The following is a 10,310-nucleotide window of genomic DNA, read 5'->3' as shown; positions in this document are numbered from 1 at the left end:
ATGCAACATCCGGCCCCACCCCGCCCCGCCCCGTTGCCAGACCTAATCTGGATCTGATGTGATCTTTCCAGATTTGCTGGATTTTAGGGTTTTTGATTGATGCTTAGGGGGAAAAAAACCCTACTTTTAAGTTCCATGGGCAATTTTTTCACAGTTTTGCCAAGACCGGAGCATTCTTAGTGCAATCCCTAGGAATGAGGTAGGGCCTACAGTTTCACATCTTATGTTTGGATGGTCGGGTCCCATAATCTCTAGCCAAAACCATGCAAAAGTGGGGCCTACAATTTTGCACCTCTTGTTTTGATAGGGTGGACCCACCATTTTACACCCTTGCATAGCACGGGCCAAGAATCCTTTTAGTTGCACTCGAACCCAAAGCAAGTTATGTAGAGTTATTGGAGGAGTTTTGAAGAGGACTTTCATGTCCGCCCTAATCAATAGCAGGCTAGCAGCCCACTCATCCCCATCTTCAACATATAATATGGAATTAGAGTTTTGATATGGTGCTCCCACGCGTAATCCAGGCTGTACGGTCCTTGATATTTGATCCAACAATCTAGGAGAAACGAAGGACGGACGGACGGAGTTATATGTAGTTTCAAGTAAGTCAAACAAGGGAGGTTTTATTTTACTATAGTCTGGTTGTGGAAGCCAAATCTTATTAGCTTCCAGTTCATTTGATAGCAGTTGGGACCGCGACCTTTTCCCTCCTGAAACCTCTCATGAAACCTCTCTTTAACCCAGACCCTATTAAGTCAGATAAGATAACAGCCCAGATTTTGAGTAGTCACCGCACCCCAGGACATAAAGTAGCAAATCAGGAGTATCCAGATTAAGTCTAGCGGGACTGAAAATCATTGAAGACTGCAATTGCTTAGGTTTTGATAACTTTAATCTGAGACTGAAATCTTGTTTTGATAACTGTTTTTTTTTTTTTCTGTTAATCTGATATTGGCTGACGAGCATTCGAGTGATATGCAACAACGTTTTGTACCCATTTATCCCTCCATGAAGAAGGCCAACAAAAGCCATCTTTCTGCCAGTTTCTATTCTCTCTGCCTCTCTTTCTTCTTCCTTCATCTAATCTATGCTGCGACCGATAATTCTACCTACATCCCGTCTGATTACATCCTCTTAGACTGTGGCTTGTTGTCTGTAGGAGGGTCAGATGCTGATGGCCGCACATGGACTGGCGATGTCGGCTCTAAATTCGCACCCTCATCACACAAAACAATAATCTCCACAGCCCAGACCAAGACCCGTGCATTCCTAGTGCAATCCCTTACATGACTGCTCGAATCTTTACCTCTAAATTCACCAATACGTTCCCTGTCAGCGCTGGCAGGAAGTTCGTCCGCCTCTATTTCTACCCAAATTCTTACAATAATCTCAATCCCTCTAAGGCTGTCTTCTCAGTAAGCTCTGGTCCCTACACTCTTTTAAACAACTTCAGTGCCTCCCTTACTTCTGAAGCTCTGAATTTCACATACTTCATTTGTGAATTCTCCATTAACACAGCAGCAGGATCCTTGAATTTAACCTTCATCCCGTCTTCGGATCGTTCCAATGCCTATTATGCCTTTGTGAATGGGATTGAGGTCGTCTCAATGCCTGATATCTTCCAGGTTGGAGTTGACCCCATATACATTGAGGTGACTCAGCCATTCCCCATTGAAAAGAACACTGTCCTGGAGAACATCATCAGATTAAACGTCGGCGGGAGCTATATTTCACCTGTAGGGGATTCGGGCCTCTATCGGGCTTGGTACGATGACACTCCATATGTATTCAGCCCTGGGTATGCTTGGTTTGGAGTTTCATACTCTAAAGATCCGAGTATTACTATCAAATACCAACTTCTGTCCCAAGCTACATTGCACCTATGGATGTGTATGGCACTACAAGGTCGATGGGGCCAGACCCAAACATAAACCAGGATTTCGCTTTGACATGACTTTTCCTATCGATTCTAGTTTTACATACTTGGTCAGGCTCCATTTCTGCGAGATACAATCTTATATATTCAAGATCAATCAAAGGGTGTTTGATATCTTTATCAATAATCAGCTTGCTGACAAGGCGGATGTGATTGCTTTGACTGGGGGAACTGGAAATGAGATTCCAATATTTAAGGATTATGTCTTTGACCATTCCTGAAGGGGTGACCTTTCCAGAACTGGGGGTTGCACTGCAGCCAGACACATCGTCGGAGTATTACAACTCAGTCTTAAATGGCCTTGAGATCTTTAAGTTAAACGATAGCACAGGTAATCTCGCTAGAGTGTCACAGTTAGGGAATTCGAAAAATCGAACTAAATATATTGTAGGAAGCGTGGTAGGTGGCATTGCTATCGTCTCTCTTATGACTTTTGTATTTATTATTTTCCGACGCCGGAGACAAGGGAAGGACTTGTTAGGAGCTAGATGTAATTTCTGAATTTAACTCAAGAACTGAAGAAGATGAAGAAGAAAAAGAAGAAGATGAATCTTTAATTGCAGAAAGAAAATGAAAGATTGCTGGCTTCGAGGCACCAGTACCTCCAATTACAATAAAAGAAAAATTCTACACAACTTTTTTCATACTCTGTTTTCTTTTCTCTTTACTATTTATAGTTCCTGTAATACTCTATCTGCTTCTAACTACTTACTTAACTTCCTAACTAACTCTGTTACAATTCATTCTTGCGGTTAATCCTTCAGCCTTGCTGGCACTTCTCTCTTTCTATTGCCGACTCTTCTTGTAGCCCTTGGATTTACCTTGCTCGTTACATTTGTCTCCCCTTGGAAATGAACCTTGTCCTCAAGGTTTAAGTCAGGGTAATCATGCTTCAGAACTGAAATGTCTTCCCAAGATGTAGCTTCAAGTGGTAATCCATCCCATTGAATTAGGAGTTGTGGAATGGCCTCTCCCTTCATCTGAATTACTCTCCGATCAAGCACAACTAAAGGTTGACACAGTGGTTGTGTGCCTGTGGATAACTGAGGTAAAGCAACTTGTTTTACTGATGGATCACCTGTAAATTGTTTAAGTAAGGATACATGGAAAACAGGGTGGATCCTTGCTTCTTCAGGAAGTTGTAATTTGTAAGCCACGGCGCCAATTCGTTCTATCACCAAGTATGGACCATAGAATCGGCGAGCAAACTTGTTGGTGCTTCGTTGTGCTACTGAAGATTGTCTATATGGTTGGAGCTTGACAAGTACATAGTCCCCAACATCAAAATGCTTTTCGCGTCGGTGTTTATTAGCCTGATGTTGCATCCGTAGTTGAGCCTGCTGTAAATTAGCTTTGAGCTGTTGGAGAATATTATCCCTTTGCAATAACTCTTGGTCTAAAGCTTCCAATTGTGAAGTCCCTTGTTCATATCGCAAAATTGTAGGTGGCTTCTTATTAAACACAGCTTCAAATGGGGTCATCTGAGCAGCTGAATGAAAAGCTGTATTATACCAAAATTCAGCCCAAGGCAAAAAAAATTGGACCATTGTGTAGGGCAATCACACACATAACTACCATTTCAAAAAAAAATCACACACATAACTTCTTACGTACATCTCTAAACAGCGATTCAAAGCTTCAGATTGCCCATCCGATTGTGGGTGGTAAGCACTGCTCATTGCAAGAGTAGTCCCTTGTAATCGATATAATTCCTGCCAAAACCGACTAAGGAAAACGGTGTCTCTATCACTAACAATTGATTTGGGAATGCCATGGAGTTTACACACATCTGTGACAAAGGTTTGAGCCACCATGATTGCTGTAATGGGACTTCGTAAAGCACTAAAATGTGCATATTTGCTCAATCTGTCAATAACCACCGTGATAACAGTTTTGCCAGATGAATTTGGTAGTGCTGTAATGAAATCCATTGCCCAATCCTCAAATATTTGTTCCGGAATTGGTAGAGGTTGCAAGAGGCCTGCATGACCCGCAATTGGGGACGAATGAAATTATTGTAGCAACCACGTCTTCAATTCTGAATTTGTTGGAATGACTATTCGTCCTTTACATAGTAGCCATGTATATGCATTAGTAGCTGTTCCGACTTGTTGCATCTCAGCATGAAGTTCCCTCATTTGAGGATTAATTGCATGCTCTAGTTTGAGTTGATCTATGATTTCAAATAAGGGTACCGATAGAGTCATACATTGAATGTCTGTTTCAGGTTGCCTGGACAGAGCATCTGTTGCCAAGTTCTCTTTCCCAGATCTGGCTCCATATAGCTCATCTAGTAGTTCTTCCACTGTTGGAATTAGGAATCGATCAGGAATTGTTACCGCATTCAGTGCTCTGTAGTCCACACAAAACCGCCATGTACCATCCTTTTTTTTAACTAAAATTACTGGTGAAGAAAAAGGACTATGGCTGGGCTGAATTACACCATTCTCGAGCATTTCTTTTACTAAACTCTCTATTTCAGATTTCTGGAAATGAGGATATCTGTATGGTCTGACTTTAACAGGTCCCGTACCAGATTTCAAGGGAATGGCATGATCATGTGATCTGATGGGGGGTAGGGAATTGGGTTCTGCGAACACCGTAGCAAATCTGTCCAGTAATTGGGGCAATTCAAAATTGATATTTGGATGGTTTTCAACCAGGTCTGAATGAAGAAGCTGCCTCTTCTTGTAGCCCTTGGATCTACCTGGCTCGTTACAGGACTTCACAAGTGATATCTCACGAGTGGGGAAGTTGCCAGTTGACAGCAGCTTCTCAAGATGGAAATACCAAGAAATAATGAGACTTGTCTCGAGTGATCATAAGGACAAAAAGATGCCAACTTGGAATTGGAATTCAACCATTTGTCTCTCCATATTTGGCGGCCACCAATTACTTGCTATTTCAACAAGGTCATATAAAAGCAAATCTAAAACCAGGAATAAATAAAGACAATGCTAAGAGGAGTTTCTAATAATAAGAAAGGGATGTATGGGAATTTCAAATAGGTTTATTTTTGGGGCCCTCTTCGGGTGGTCCATCCATGCCATGTGGGCATGGATGAGATGACCATAGTCTCCTGCATCAATCTCTAACCAAATCATGCATAGGCAAGGCCTTATGGGATGTAGCCCATCATTTCACTCATCTTTGATGGGTGGATCCCACCATCTCTACCCAAACCCATTCATTGGGTGAGGCCTACTGTTTTGCAACTCATGTTTTGACGGGGTTGGGTACACTGATTTACACCCACGCATTACATAGGTGGTCTCACCATCTTACAACTCATGCATAGGGCCCACCATTTTACACTTCATTTTTATTTGGTAGGGCCTACCATTTCAAATCTTGTGTTTTGATGGACGGGTCCCATCATCTCTAGCCAAAACAATGCATAAGGTGGGGCCTACAATAGCATGGGCCAAGAGCCCAAGAATGTTTTTAGTCGAACTCAAACCCAAATTTTGCACCAAGCATGTTGCTTACTCAAACCGAAATTATTTTACCCGAACCCAAATTTGCTTACTCGTACCCAAATTAGTTTAGTCGTATCGATGTGCTTACTTGAACCCAAAGGATTGGAAAATGTAAAGGTAAAGTAACTGAAAGGTATTTTGGTTATAATTTCGCTTATTTGATAGTTCTATTTACGTAGTTTTCTCAACAACTGACAGTCTGATGTGATTTCATCAATATTTCAAAATGCTTTTGTATTTTACCCTTATATCATTCACATAAACAGTTTTTTTCTTTTCTCTCCGTTAAATTCAAACATCTATTCATCTCCCAGTTTAAATTGTTGACACCTTATCCAATAGCAGCCCACTTTTTCCACTTCTGAAGAGGACTTTCATGTCCATCTACTCATCTCCATCTCCAACATACATGAAATTAGAGTTTTTATATGATGCTCAAGCGGTACGGTCCTTGATATTTGATCACCAAATATTTGACACAACAATGGAGGACAAACGAATGAAGCGAAAAGGAAGGACTTACGTGTATTCTCGAGTAAGACAAACAAGAGAGTGTTATTAGTCAAACAAGTGATGTTCCATTGTGTAGGCTCTTTCCCTGATCGATCGCGGTTCCTTCTCCTTCACCTTGTTCTTTTTTCTTATTTTCCGATGTTTTAGAGCTGGTTAAATGGCTTAAAATCATTGTTTTTTGGACTGTCAAAACCCATTTTCTCCCCTAATTTCAGTCACGTTGAGGTTTTATTTTAGTGCATTTAACTATATAATTTCGTCGTGGAAGCGAAATCCTATTCCCTTCCAATTCATTTGCAGGATTGAAGTCGTTGAAGATTGAAATTGATTGGGTTTTGATAACTTTAATCTGAGACCGGAATCTTGTTTTGACAATTTTTTTTTTTGCTGATCTTCTGTTCGCTGACGAGCATTCGAGAGAGACTCTAAATCTGATGTAGTTGAAACCTATAAACATCTGGATCGTATCTCATCCTTCTTAGCTTCCATAGGTGATTTGTAGCTTAAGGAAATATTTTCTTTGGTCCCCACGTACGTACATCATCTGATATGCAACAACATTTTGTACCCATTTATGCCTCCATGAAGAAGGCCAACAAAAGCCATCTTTCTGCCATTTTCAACCCTCTCTACCTCTCCTTCTTCTTCCTTCATCTTATCTATGCATCCATCGATAATTCAACTTACATCCCTGCTGATAACATTCTCTTAAATTGTGGCTCGTCTGTGGGAGGGCCGGATGCTGATGGCCGCATATGGACTGGCGATGTCGGCTCTCCACAGCCCAGAGCCAAGACACGAGAATTCCTAGTCCAATCCCTTACATGACTGCTCGAATCTCTGCCTCCAAATTCACCTATACCTTCCCTGTGGCTGCCGGCCGGAAGTTCGTCCGCCTCTATTTCTGCCCTAGTTCTTACTCTATATTCAATGCCACTGCGGATATCTTCTCTGTCACCTCTGGTCCCTACACTCTCCTCCACAACTTCAGTGCCTCCTTTACCTCAGAAGCTCTGAATTTTTTCTACCTCATTCGTGAATTCTCCATTAACACAATGGCAGGATTCTTGAATTTAACCTTCGCCCCGTCTTCAAATCTTTCCAATGCCTATGCCGTCGTGAATGGGATTGAGGTAGTCTCGATGCCTGATATCTTCCAGGTGGGAGATGACCCCAAGCTCTTGCCTTTCAATGGGGTGACTGAGCCATTAACCATTGAAAAGAACACTGTCCTTGAGAACATCATCCGATTAAATGTCGGCGGGTCCTATATTTCACCTGTTGATGATTCTGGCCTCTATCGGGCTTGGTCTGATGCCACATTTGGGGTTTCATACTCTAAAGATCCGAACATTACTATCAAATACCCAACTTCTGTCCCAAGCTACATTGCACCTATGGATGTCTATGGCACTGCAAGGTCGATGGGGCCAGACCCAAACATAAACAAGAATTACACTTTGACATGGATTTTTCCAATCGATTCTGGGTTTACATACTTGGTCAGGCTCCATTTCTGCGAGATACAATCTTATATATTCAAGATCAATCAAAGGGTGTTTGATATCTTTATCAATAATCGGACTGCTGAAACCGGGGCGGATGTGATTGCTTGGACTGGGGCAACTGGAAATGGGATTCCGATATTTAAGGAATATGTCTTGATCATTCCAGAATGGGAGACTTCACAAGAACTTTGGGTTGCACTCCACCCAGACATACCGGCAAAGCCAGAGTATTACGACTCAATCTTAAATGGCCTCGAGATCTTCAAGTTAAACGATAGCACAGGTAATCTCGCCGGTCCTAATCCAACTCCCCTTCCGGATCCAAGTTTGGCTAGAGCGTCACACTTAGGGAATTCGAATTCGAAAAATCGAACTCCAATTATTGTAGGAAGCGTGGTAGGTGGCATTGCTATCGTCTCTCTCATCACTCTTGTATTTGTTATTTTCCGACATCGGAGACTAGGGAAGGACTCTGGCTCAAGCGATCGGCCATCCTTCCTTTGTCTATGTGGCAACTCAAGTTCTGTGAGTGGCAACTCACATTCAGCAGGCTCTGCCAAGAAGGGTACCGGGGGGGGGGGGGGGGGGGGGGGGGGCTGTGCCTCCACGCTCCCTTCGAGCCTTTGTCGCCATTTCTCCTTTGCAGAGATCAAGGCAGCCACCAATGACTTTGACGAGACCCTTCTTCTTGGGGTTGGGGGATTTGGAAAGGTGTATAAGGGTGACATTGATGGCGGCACCACCAAGGTTGCTATCAAGTGTGGCAACCCACTCTCCGAGCAGGGGAGTGCACGAGTTCCAGACTGAGATCGAGATGCTCTCAAAGCTCCGCCACCGCCACCTCGTCTCCCTGATTGGATATTGTGAAGAGAACTGCGAGATGATTCTTGTCTACGACTACATGGCCCACGGGACCCTCCGTGAGTACTTAGACATGACCAAGAAACCACCCCTCCCATGGAAGCAGAGGCTTGAGATCTGTATCGGGGCCGCACGAGGCTTGCACTACCTCCACACCGGCACCAAACCGACCATCATCCACCGAGATGTCAAGACGACAAATATACTCTTAGATGAGAAATGGGTGGCAAAGGTTTCAGATTTCGGGTTATCAAAGATTGGGCCAACATTGGATCATACTCATGTCAGCACTGGTGTGCAAGGTACTTTTGGTTATTTGGATCCGCAGTACTTCCGGTGGCAGAAATTGACTGAGAAATCCGATGTTTACTCTTTTGGGGTTGTGTTGTTTGAGGCTCTGTGCGCACGTCCTGCATTGAACTTGGCACTGCCGGAGGAGCAAGTAAACTTGGCAGAGTGGGCATTGCACTGTCAGAAGGAAGGCATTTTGGATCAGATATTCAATCCGTATCTGGAAGGGAAGATCACGCAGGAGTGCTTTAAGATATTTGTGGAGATAGCAGAGAAGTGTTTAGCTGATAAGGGAATTGATAGGCCGGCTATGGGCGATGTGTTGTGGAACCTTGAATTTGCACTTCAATTGCAGGAGAGTGCAGAGTACAGCTATGAAATTCGCAGCGATATCAACAGTGGGGAGATGCCATTTATTGCATATGGGTTTGGAGGGGCAGTATCAGATTCTATGAGCACTGGGACTTCGATGAGCATAGGGGGCCGGAGCCTTGCGAGTGAGGTTTCCGGGCTGACCCCGAAGTACTGTGATCTCCCAGAGCAAGAACCCAAAGGGACGGTGTTCGACACGGATGAAATCCAAGAAAATGAATCTAGTATGTGACTGCTAAATATTCATCATCTCATGTTTGAAAGTAGTCATCTTTTTCCTTTTCCTTTTTTTTCCTTCTCTTATATATTTTTGATGAATTTTGTGTATTTTATGGTATCTTTCAAATATCTAAAGGAAATGTAATAATGCTGTATGTTGTTTAAAGCATGCCTTTTTCTTTCATTTCTTTGGAATAAATAGGAAAGGCTACCGGTTGAATTCTTACTTCTAAATTACTGGTTCTAAGTAGACCTGGCAAAAGGGCCGAGTGGGTTGGGTCAACCCGTGGTTCATGCGGGTGCGGGTCAAATGGGTTGGGTCAAAAAAGGACCCGCATTCCTACGGGTCACAACTTAGGTGACCCCTGGGTTACCCGCAATTTTTCCAAAAAAATTTCCAATGTATTTTCCAACTCATTTTGTCAGGGCTTATTCAATATTCACCCTATTCTCAACCTCAGGGGCTCACACCATATAAAATAATCTATTGTAAGTAGAGTTCTAAATTACAGAGTGAAGAATGGACCGATTAAAAAAGGCCAAACTTAGTGAACAAAATTATTTACAAATTTAGTACAAATCCATTTATGTAATAACATGAATTACTTATAACAACTCAAAACGAGACTCAAAGCAAATCTGAAATCACTTTTGTTTTGGCTTTTGAACTTATGTCTTAACCCTTGATCTCTTTTCCTTTTTACATAAAACTAAAAGAGATTTTTACGGCGGGTTGACCCGACCCAACCCATGTTTTTGCGGGTTGGGTGACCTGCGGTTCGATTTTGACGGGTAACTAAAACTCCGACCCGTGTCCCGTGCCCGCAAATTTGAGGGCGGGTTGGGTTGACCCGCGGGCATGGGTCGATTTTGGCAGGTCTAGTTCTAAGTCCAGATTCTGCTTTAAGATGGCGGGCCCACTGAGGGTAGACCACTGTCTAAGATTTCCCTAAGCAAAAGATCGTGACCGTTCGATTATTAGGGTGGCTAATTGGATGCTTTGGATCATCTGCCTTTTGGATGTGCAATGAAGGCTAATAGAGGCGGTGAGAGGAGTCCGCCACCACAGGCTCGACGGTCACATCCATTTCAAAAGAAGCTGGAATTAGCCAGAGCTGTTTACGCTGTTTG

General features: G+C 42.9%; 1 pseudogene; it reads left to right on the top strand.

The window, feature by feature from the left end:
- The first annotated feature begins 1,008 nt into the window (after positions 1–1,008).
- LOC143850042 (receptor-like protein kinase FERONIA pseudogene) lies at positions 1,009–9,199 on the top strand (annotated as a pseudogene).
- The last annotated feature ends 1,111 nt before the right edge of the window (positions 9,200–10,310 follow it).

Source organism: Tasmannia lanceolata, unplaced genomic scaffold (genome assembly GCF_043159265.1).
Source record: "Tasmannia lanceolata isolate RefF3 unplaced genomic scaffold, GAP_Taslan_0.1 ptg000018l, whole genome shotgun sequence".
NCBI classification, from domain to species: domain Eukaryota; kingdom Viridiplantae; phylum Streptophyta; class Magnoliopsida; order Canellales; family Winteraceae; genus Tasmannia; species Tasmannia lanceolata.
This window is presented reverse-complemented; position numbering and strand designations above follow the sequence as displayed.